This window comes from Oncorhynchus keta, chromosome 31 (genome assembly GCF_023373465.1).
Source record: "Oncorhynchus keta strain PuntledgeMale-10-30-2019 chromosome 31, Oket_V2, whole genome shotgun sequence".
Classification (NCBI taxonomy): domain Eukaryota; kingdom Metazoa; phylum Chordata; class Actinopteri; order Salmoniformes; family Salmonidae; genus Oncorhynchus; species Oncorhynchus keta.
In genome coordinates, this window is record NC_068451.1 from 19,643,084 (window position 1) to 19,654,900 (window position 11,817).

The window sequence follows — 11,817 nt, forward strand, 5'->3', positions numbered from 1 at the left end:
GCAGTAGGGGTCAAACTGTAGAACCCAGTTCCTACATTTGAATAAAACACATTTTATTAAACAAAACTATGCTACCTTTTATCTCTGGGACCTCAAATATGACAAATCGGAGCAAGATTACTGAATGTATAAGCGCATAATTTATCTTCAGAGATGAATGTATCAAACTAGTTGCCGTGATAAAAGTTTCTCTCCACAAACAATAGCATGGTATTTTTTCACTGTAATAGCTAGTGCAAATTGAACAGTGCAGTTAGATTAACAGAAATATAAGCTTTCTGCCCATATAAGACATGTCTATGTCCTGGAAAGTTGGCTATTACTTACTTGGCTATTACTTAAGTCATTCTAGTCACATTAGCGCACGTTAGCAACAACCGTCCCGGTTTAGGGAAGCCGATCCCATAGAGGTTAATGATTTAACTACATGTTTTCATAGAGTTGTCCTAGATAATCTATTAGGGTGACATCATCAACAATACAACAGCAGGCCACTAGACTAAAGGAACACTTGATCTGTTGTTTCCCACTGCTCCTCTCATCCATAATGCTGTTTGCTGTAATTGCTCTTGAGAGGAGAGGCTGTCATTATGTGAGCATTGGTATGATTATTAACAAGGAGATTGTTACGGCGGTGAAATGACAATCTGCAATGCACTCTGGGAATTAAAATGTCAACTGCACTTAAAAAGACACATCTTTCACACTGTTTAAAATGACATACTTTGACCACTCTTCCATCTGCTTCTACCCCCATCGTGCCACTTCTGACATACAGTACAGTGGGGTGAACTAGTTTGACTTAATGACAACACAACACCTTATTAATGTTTAGTAACCTCCTGTTAACCAGTGGTGGCTCCTCAGAGGAAGAAGGAGAGGACCATCCTCCTCAGTGAATTCAATAAAAATAAAAATAGTGAAACATTTAAAACAGTTAGTTTTTAGATAAAACTATGCTAAATATATTCATGTCACCAAATAATTGATTAAAACACTTTTTTGCAATGAAGGTCTACAGTAGCCTCAACAGCACCTTGGTGTAACTGGAGGACAGCTAGCTTCCGTCCTCCTTTGGGTACAATGACTTCAATACAAAATACAAAAACTAGGAGGCTCAACTTCCGGAGGATGTCCTCCAACCTATCAGAGCTGTTGCAGCATGAATTGACATGTTGTCCACCCAATCAATGGATGGATCAGATAAATAACCTGGTCCTGAAAGCATGAGATACAGCTAGCTAGCACTGCAGTGCATCAAATGTGGTGAGTAGTTGACTCAAAGAGCGAGAAAGACAGTAGTTGAATTTCTTCACAAATGAAGGAGAAGCAAGAGAGAGAGAGAGCTAGCAATATTTCCTCATTATTTTCCACTTTCACTTACTTAGCTAGCTAATGCAGCTAGCTAGTTTAGCCTACTCAAACACCTGGCTCAAACATGATGCTATGTTAGCTAGCTGGCTATGACTATCCAACACCGGAACTCTTCCAAGTCAAGGTAAGCTTTTGGTTTTACAAATGTATTGCCACAGGGCCCACCAGTCTAACTGCTAAACTGCTTACTAACTGTACACTGTACTGCATGATTGTAGTGGGTTTACTAAAGGGTTAGTTCTATTAGCTATGTTGACTATGACGTTACTTTAGCTATGGTGACAATGAATTAGGCTGTGTAGCGGTTATGTTATGAAGGTTAAGCTTGGAATTGTTTTTTTGCCTGGTCACAGACAGCTGATGTGTTGTGCATTGAAGTCCACAAGTGAAGGGAAAAGGTGAGAGGAGGAGAGTGCGTATATGCGAGAAGAAATACAACCAGCTGTTTGTATATGGCTGCTATGAAAGTGAACTGTGTTTACATGTGATCACGCGTGTATTCATTCCACCAATTTAGTTGAAAAATATTTCTAAAACGGAAGCAAAAGAATCGAAACAAGGATAAACATACCTGAATTTGTCCAACAGAAACTCTTGTTTGCAACTATTGCACTTATGATTACACCCTAGATGAACTAGATTTAGGCAAGAGTGTGCACAATTTTCTCTCGACCTGTGCATCTACGTTGCAAACCTTCATTCAAAGGATAGGTTGTAGCAACCTCATGATGGGTATAAGGAAAACTTGAGTATCTTGTAGTAAGTAGCCTAAAGCTATTGATATTACATTGAGCTGGGTGAATGGAATATGAATGACAGTCATCCAGTATGCTGTAATAGAAATCGACTCTTTCAAAAAAAATGGCACCGACCGCCACTGCTGTTAACAGCGCACTTCCAACCTCACACAACGCTGCTGGTCATCTGGAAGCAATGGGGGTGAAAGAACATGGGAAGGAATGACTTACTTGACTTAATCCTCTTGATCTCCTTGGGAGCATAGGGCGTCCACGCCTATCAACCTCACTTTTCTCTGTGGGAGGGAATGTGTGACTGTACAGCTTCAGATCTGAGCTGGGCTCATCTGAACACTTAAGGGCCACTGTTAGATTCGTGTTAGGTTGAGGCGCTGGAGTGCTGGAGTTCGGTGCAATGACAAAGCGCTCTCTCAGTGTGGTGCTCTCTCTCTCAATATGGCTGCCCATGGTCCTGTTGAGTAGCTCAGCTGTGGAAGAAGTAGACGGTGAGGAAAAGCAAGGCCAATTAATTGCTTCTTATTCAGGCCATCGATTTCATAAAGCGGTTCGGCTGAAAAGGCCATTTGGGAAAGCGATCCTGACAGTTAACTTTGTCTCACCCTTTGAAGCAATTTAGGACTGTTTAATGTGTATCAATGATAGGCTAAATTTTAAAAAATTATTGTGAACTAACTGTGTGTTGTGGGTAGATCAACATCTGCTTCAACGTGTTGTTTTTGAGTGTGTGTGTGTGTGTGTGTGTATGTATGTGTGTATGTGTGTGTGTGTGTGTGTGTGTGTGTGTGTGTGTGTGTGTGTGTGTGTGTGTGTGTGTGTGTGTGTGTGTGTGTGTGTGTGTGTGTGTGTGTGTGTGTGTGTGTGTGTGTGTGTGTGTGTGTGTGTGTGTGTGCATGTGTGTCCGAAGACTTCAACACTGCAACAGGCACGCAAATTAATCCTCACATCGAACCTGTTTCTAAATCTCCCTTTTTCAATTACTTTCACACTTCCCTCTATCTCCCTCTCTCTCCCCCTCTCTCTCCCTTTTCTCTCTCTCCTGTTCTCTTTTCCCAATCTTAAGGAGCAGACCTGAAAGACAATCCCAGGAGTGATTAGAGGCTATTTAGCAGTAAGAGCTCTACAGCTGATCTCACTTCATCTCTCTGACACTACTCTGCTTTTATGGACACATTATTATTCTAGAGGTGTTCTCTGGAACCGACAAGTAGAAGGGGAACTGGATCCCCGAGGTCAGGTATGATGTCTAATCACACTGACAAAGACACTGGGACTACAGTGAGGAGCGCCACATTAACCCAATGGGATAGGCAGCGGCTGTTTGAGAGCTTTCTATCCCTTCTCTAGCTCTCTCTCTCTCTCTCTCATTTCCTGCTTCAGCATGTATTTGTCGTGCCTCCTTGAAGTGTCTGCCTTTTCCTGCTCCTTAGCCTGGCAGTCCAGGAGGGCTCTCTGATACCAGTGTGCACCTTGCCCATCTGTCTAGCAGGAGCACCTGTGCCAGTCTGTGCCAGGCTGGATTAAATCACATCAAACAGAATCCAGAGAGTTGGTCAGGCCAATAAGATGTTTGGCCTGACTTGTTCACTGGGGTAGGATACTGTGGATAGGGCTAAGTAGTCAGATAGTCAGTCAGTCAGTCCGTTAGTCAGTCACTTGCTTGCTCGCTCGCTCGCTCGCTCACTCACTCACTAATTTGTACTATTATACAGTTGTCTGGCAGTTTGTGCCCTAAAACACAACCTGTGGTCCTTCTGTAGCTCAGTTGGTAGAGCATGGCGCTTGTAACGCCAGGGTAGTGGGTTCGATCCCCGGGACCACCCATACGTAGAATGTATGCACACACAAAGCACTGTAAGTCGCTTTGGATAAAAGCGTCTGCTAAATGGCATATATTATTTATTATTATTACTGTATAACAAAGAATGAGAGGGTTGGAAAGCAGGAGAAAAGAACAAAGGAAAGGACAGATAGGAGATGGACCGATAAGAGAGGGGGTATAAAGGAGATGAGAGAGGGTGTGGAGAGTTGTGAGAGGGAGAATGGAGGGAGAAGGGAAAGAGGTGTGTTAGGTCATGCTTGCAAAGCTGTTTTTTGAGGGGAGAGAGAGCGAGAGAGCGAGAGAGAGAGCGAGAGAGCGAGAGCGAGAAAGCGAGAGAGTGTGAGAGCGAGAGAAAGCGAGACAGAGCGAGAGAGTTGCTTGGAGTTTGACTGCAAAGCTATATGGTTGTGAGTGGCTTTTAATTAGCAGAGAAATTGCAGCTGAACTGAATAAAACGTTATCTGAGGGGCCGGGAGGTAGAATTTATGGAGCATTATGTTGTTTCAATAAACAAGCACTCTTTGAATTTTTGCTCACAGTACTCATTCATCACTCTACTCCTCAGAACATTCCTTTCTCTTCTAGGGCTCTCTCTCTCTCTCTCTGAATGGCCTGGAACACTGCCCAGATTGATTTGGGCCTGAAAAGGTACAGAATGGTTACAGAAGTTTAAAGCGAGTAGATGCACTGTTCATCATCCAGCCACCACCTGTTCATTTGGATTTCTTCCTATACTACTTCTTTGTACCTTTGAAGTGGTGCAGTTTGTTGTTCACACACAATAACACACATACACACACACATGCATACACATACAGTGCATTCAGAAAGTATTCAGAGCCCTTGACTTTTTCCACATTTTGTTACGTTACAGCCTTATTCGAAAAATGTTTAAATGCTTTAAAATTATTCATCAATCTACACACAGTACGCCATAATGACAAAGCAAAAACAGGTTTTTAGAAAGGTTTGCAAATATATTTAAAATAAAAAACTTAAATATAACATTTACAGAAGTATTCTGACCCTTTACTCAGTACTTTGTTGAAGCAACTTTGACAGCGATTACAGCCTCGAGGCTTCTTTGGGAATCAGAGCACACTACAACAATTGGCAACCCTGTATTTGGGAAGTTTCTCCAATTCTTCTCTGCAGATCCTCTCAAGCTCTGTCAGGTTGGATGGGGAGCGTCACTGCACAGCTATTTTCAGGTCTCTCCAGAGATGTTTGATCGGGTTCAAGCTGGGCTACTCAAGGACATTCAGAGACTCGTCCCGAAGTCACTCCTGCGTTGTCTTTGCTGTGTGCTTAGGGTTGTTGTCCTGTTGGAAAGTCAACCTTCGCCCCAGTCTGAGGTCCTGAACACTGTACTTTGCTCCATTCTTTCCCTCAATCCTGACTAGTCTCCCAGTCCCTGCCACTGAAAAACATCCCCACAGAATGATGCTGCCACCACCATGCTTCACGGTAGGGATGGTGCCAGGTTTCCTCCAGACATGACGCTTGGCATTCAGACCAAAGAGTTCAATCTTGGTTTCATCAGACCAGAGAATCTTGTTTCTCATGGTCTGAGAGTCCTTTAGGTGCCTTTTGGTAAACTCCAAATGGGCTGTCATGTGCCTTTTAATGAGGAGTGGCTTCTGTCTGGCCACTCTACCATAAAGGCCTGATTGGTGGAGTGCTGTAGAGATGGTTGTTCTTCTGGAAGGTTCTCCCTTCTCCACAGAGGAACTTTGGAGCTCTGTCAGAGTGACCATCGGGTTCTTTGTCACATCCCTGATCAAGGCCCTTCTCTCCCGGATGCTCAGTTTGGCCGGGCGGCCAGCTCTAGGAAAAGTTGTGGTGGTTCCAAACTTCTTCCATTTAAGAATGATGGAGGCTTTTGTCTTCCGGGGGACTTTCAATGCTGCAGACATTTTTTGGTACCCTTCACAATCCTGTCTCAGAGCTCAGCGGACAATTCCTTCAACCTCATGTCTTGGTTGCTCTGACATGCACTGTCAATTGTGGAACCTTATATAGACAGGCATGTGCCTTTCCAAATCATGTCCAATCAATTTAATTTACCGCAGGTGGACTCCAATCAAGTTGTAGAAACATCTCAGGGATTATCAGTGGGAACAGGATGCACCTGAGCTCCTTTTCAAGTCTCATAACAAAGGTTAAGAATAATTATGTAAGATATTTATTAATTTAAAAAATATATATTAATTAGCAAACATTACTAAAATCCTGTTTTCACTTTGTCCTAATGGGGTATTGTGTGTAGATTGATGAGGGGAAAAAAATATTTAATCCATGTTAGAATAAGTCTGTAACGTATCAAAATGTGGAAAAGGTCAAGGGGTCTGAATACTTTCCGAATGCACTGTACCTGCATGCACACGCAGACACAAACACACAGTGAAACTATTGGGTCTTTTGGAAACAGGCCACAGTTTCTTGGCAACAATGTCCACACACCTGTAGCATTTAAGAGACAAATGTGTGATGCTCACTAGTCTGCAGACATTGAAGTAATACAGCAGCTTACACTGGGATGCCTTGGGTCGTCGTCATTGGTCAATGATGGCACCTTGGGTCATTCTCATTGGTCAACTGTGGCACCTTAGGTCATCCTCAATGGTCAACCGTGGTACCTTGAGTCGTCCTCATTGGACGCCTATGACGCCTGTAGCCAGACACATCCTTTCATCCTCTCACTGTACTATCAGAATCGCTGTTGGGTCTCTCTGCGTCTCCTCCTCGACGACAGACAGAGAGCCAATACAACAGCTAAGTTGCCATTCCCCCAAACTGCCTGCAGTGTCAGTCTCACTCTTATCTGCCTCTCTCTCTTACCCCTGGGAAGGGACCATTGCTTTATTAATGTCTGCATCCTACATCCTCCATCCTTGTCTTCACTTCATTTTCCTCCTGTTCTGCCTTTGTTTTCTTTTCTATTTTCAGCCCTGTTTTTGATTTCCTCTGTCTATCAGAGTGGGAAAGGTCACCTCTGTCCAGGGGCCATGTAATACTGGAGGCCCTGCAGTAATTGTGGGAACACATGCACACACACATTTATTTCTCCACTCCCAGGCTGTTTCCTTCTGAAACTTTTTGGTATAATTTTTGATCTAAAGCAATGTTCCGCCAAGAACAAATGGATGCATTTCTCATGTTGGACAGTAAAATCACGCTCGTTTCAGAAAGCAATCGCTTAATCCAATGTTAAAAATTGTGTGGCCTATTTTCAGAGGATGGAAAGGATGGGGCTGTTAAGTCTTGATAGGATTCTTAGATCATTAAGCTCACTGGATTTGATTGAGGAAGAGGTTCTGGAACGGACTGCTTTCATCTGCAATCTCCCTCTCATCTGTAATTCACTGCTGATGCAAAGATCTAAAATTGATTTAAAATGCATATTTCCCTCTCAATGTGCCCACATAGGGAGAATTGAGTGTGTAGTGGTAGTGTATAGAGTGTGTGTGTGCCTACAGCCCAGTCTGAGTACCCAGATCGAGGAAAATGTTGTCAGACAAGACTAATAATTTATTTTCACAAAAGTAGTGGAGCATTCACAACTCTAAATTCTCTTCATGAGAACATTGTGCAGAGCAGGGTTCCACAATAGGCGGGAAACTGGAAAAATTCAGCCCAGTGGACAAGAAAAAAAGGGTCAAATAATTGTTGTTATTGGATATAAAAGACTGTAAAATCAGCTCAAAGTGAATGTAATTAAGGACATCTGTTTCCAAGTATTCCCACACATAAATAAAGATGCATATGTGATTGTTTCCCAATGTAATCAAAGTTTGAAATTATTCTGTTTTTGTCAAATAATATATTTGTTCGGGCTTTTTGCGGTTAATTTGCAGTGTAGAAATGACTGTTCCGGCCCCCCGACCATCTGCACAAAAAAAAAAAAGTTTAAAAATGGTTTTGTGGCTATCACAGTAAAGGCTGAGTGTGCTACTTTTGTGAGAGAAAAATAAATATATATATAATAATAATAATAATATATACACTGCATACAGTGCATTCCGGAAGTATTCAGACCCCATGACTTTTTCCACATTTTGTTACATTACAGCTTTAAGGGTTCTCCTATGGGGGAGCATGGCTAGCACTTTTAGCATGCTGGAGGGCAACGTGGCCCAATGATACTAGCGAGCTACAACACAATAAAGCATGAGTAAATGTGATATATATATGCACCTATTCCTGGCCCTGACTAGATCTCTGAAGACCTGGGCTTTCTAATAATAATAAAATAGATACAAGTAGCCTGTCATCATCAAACCCATACCGAGATGAGTCCAGAATCAGAGCTTAGTCCAAAGTGTATTGTAATGCACATTTTATTATAAAAGTAACTGTCACTGTAAACAGGGGAGACTGTATATTGGCTCTTAATCTTTTATAATGAAAGTCCAACCCCAATGGGCTTGTAAAGTTATTGTAATTTTTGTCTCAAATTCGATGTGATTTTATTAACTTCTCTCTCTTCATTATTTGAGAAGCAAATTTTCACAGTGCTGAGCTGTGGTCGATAGGAAAGTCTCTCTGTTTTAGCCCCTATATTAAATTGACAATCTCATTACATAGAGGGACCTCCTCCCTTAACTCATAACAGTGTGTCTGAGTAAACTAATACAAGTGGTCAGAAACTCCCTGCTGATTCAGATTCCACAGAGAAATGGCTAATGGCCAGGTGATGTCAACACATGTTAATAAAGGATATATGAAAGAGTAGGGCTTCTAGGCAAGTCAATAGTCTCCAGATAATGAAGGAATACTGGTAGCACTGTGATGAAATGTCTTACTATGTTTCCAGATGGAAAAGTTACACCAGTTATTTTTACAACCCTAGCGCAGCTACTTCCCATATTGTAGTAATAGTTTCTCTAAAAACATATTGTAGGTAATAGTTATTTCCTCTTTTCAGCAATCCCAGGTGTCCTCATCTCAATGCTCAGCTCACAGGAAACTCTCAAACCAAAAACATGTCCATGTGAAGCCTCCTCTTTGTGGCGTAGGTAATTGATACATGATTGGAAGATAAAGTCCTCCACACTTTCTGTTGGAGCTTACAGCCAAAGTATTCCACCCATTAGCTCTCTAAATAATACGACTCTCAGCATTTAATAGTTGTTGAGTTTCTACATGTGGATATAAATGGTGGATAGTGGTCAATATTTTCAAATGTATCCTGTTAAGTACAGAGAGTAGAGTGAGGTCCATCACTGTAACAACACTGGAGAAGCACCACCGCTCTGATCAATGGAAGACACAGGAACAAGATTGAAACGTGCCACTCCTACTCAGAGCCCCATGTGTCTATATGAGAGTACCAGCTCCTTTTATTTCCTGTAATAAACTCTCACTTAAAGCAGCATGGAAATGGCATCCACATTACACAGCTTCCACTTCAGCCATCAGCCCAGAGTGCTGTGGAAAAACCTGTCCAATTAATCCACCACTCTATATTACAGGGGCTACAGACTCACCTGTGAGAGAGGGAAATGCTCCAGGAACATTGGATAGAGTAGTTTTGTTTAAAGTTCTTGGGAAAAGTCAACATGTTTTATTGCAAATAATTTAGTTTATTTTTTTAACGTCTGATATATTTATTTCTATTTGTAACATTCCATCTATGTCTTTGCTTTGATGACTCACTGTTGTTGATGTTGTGATATTTATTTTATTTTACTTGGAGCTAAACATAAAAGTGGGATCTTCATAATGCATTATAAACATATGTATAACACCTTATAAGCTATATATAATGCATTATAAACATATGTATAACACCTTATAAGCTATATATAATGCATTATAAACATATGTATAACACCTTATAAGCTATATATAATGCATTATAAACATATGTATGACAAGCTTATAAGCTATATATAATGCATTATAAACATATGTATAACACCTTATAAGCTATATATAATGCATTATAAACATATGTATGACAAGCTTATAAGCTATATATAATGCATTATAAACATATGTATGACAAGCTTATAAGCTATATATAATGCATTATAAACATATGTATAACACCTTATAAGCTATATATAATGCATTATAAACATATGTATGACAAGCTTATAAGCTATATATAATGCATTATAAACATATGTATGACAAGCTTATAAGCTATATATAATGCATTATAAGCTATATATAATGCATTATAAACATATGTATAACACCTTATAAGCTATATATAATGCATTATAAACATATGTATAACACCTTATAAGCTATATATAATGCACTATAAACATATGTATGACAAGCTTTTAAGCTATATATAATGCACTATAAACATATGTATGACAAGCTTATAAGCTATATATAATGCATTATAAACATATATATAACACCTTATAAGCTATATATAATGCACTATAAACATATGTATGACAAGCTTATAAGCTATATATAATGCACTATAAACATATGTATGACAAGCTTATAAGCTATATATAATGCACTATAAACATATGTATGACAAGCTTATAAGCTATATATAATGCACTATAAATGTATGTTCATGCAATATTGAGAGGGCATTCATAGAAAGTGTAACCAAAAACCTCTACATTGACACTTGATTGAGCTGTGCTGACAATAGATAGCTATGTAATTAGTGATAATGATGTCAGACTGTGTGTGTGTGTGTGTGTGTGTGTGTGTGTGTGTGTGTGTGTGTGTGTGTGTGTGTGTGTGTGTGTGTGTGTGTGTGTGTGTGTGTGTGTGTGTGTGCGTGCGTGCGTGCATGTGCGTGCATGCGTGCGCGTGTTGCCAGTGGAGGTCAATAATTGATGGGAGGGAGAGGGGGAGGGGCAGAAGGAGGGGTGTTGGGGTTGACTGGAGGGTTGCCAGCCACTCAGCCCTGTCGATTCTGTAGATAAAACCAATGGGAGGAAAATAAAAGCCGGAGCTCATTGGGCAGAGCGGGAGGAGAAGGCCATAAAGAGAGAAATGAAGACTAATGGGGATATTATTGGCCCTGGAGATGGGACACAAATGAGAGGCTGATGGGTGGGGAAGGATGGGGCGGTGGGGCTGAGAGGAACAGGTCGGGACAGTGTAGGGGACAATGACTAATGACAGTCCTGTCCTATAATCAGAGCACCCTCCTCCCTCAGTGAGCTACTGTAGGATGTCCTCAGTCTGCTCTTCAGTCCGGATAGCCAACACATCAACCACAGGCTCCGCTAGCCTCCACAACCAGGCGGAGCACAAAGGAGAAACCACACACACAATGCTGTATACACACACACACACCTTTTTACATTTGAGTCATTTAGCAGACTCTCTTATCCAGAGTGGCTTAAAGTTAGTGAATTCACTTCAGGATAGCTCGGTGGGACAACCACATACAGTCATAGTAGGTACATTTGTCAATAAATATATTAATAATTAATAATAAATAAATACATTTGTCAATAAAGTAGCTATCAGCAAACTCAGAGGTAGTAAGAGGCAAAGTCAAGTGTTAGTTTGAGGGAGGTGCTGTGGGATTATTTAAGATTGTCTTTGTAGAGTGAGGGTTTCAGATGTTTTCAGATGATGGGCAGGGAAGTCTGCTGTCCTAGCATCATACACAGACAAGACAAGACCAGACCAGACCAGACCAGACCAGGACTGACTGACTGACTACAGGCATGCAACACACACTCTCTCAGAAATCTGTGGGACTGAAAGGGGGATTTTTTGAGACTGTGGCCTGGTCAGTGAGGACTTTTGTTGTCAGCTCAGGGCAATACTCTGTTCTAACACAGAGAACCAGTCAGTGATCAGTACACACAACACACCTCCACTCAGTCTCTCCAACCCACTGTTTTCATCACACTACTTAATTAT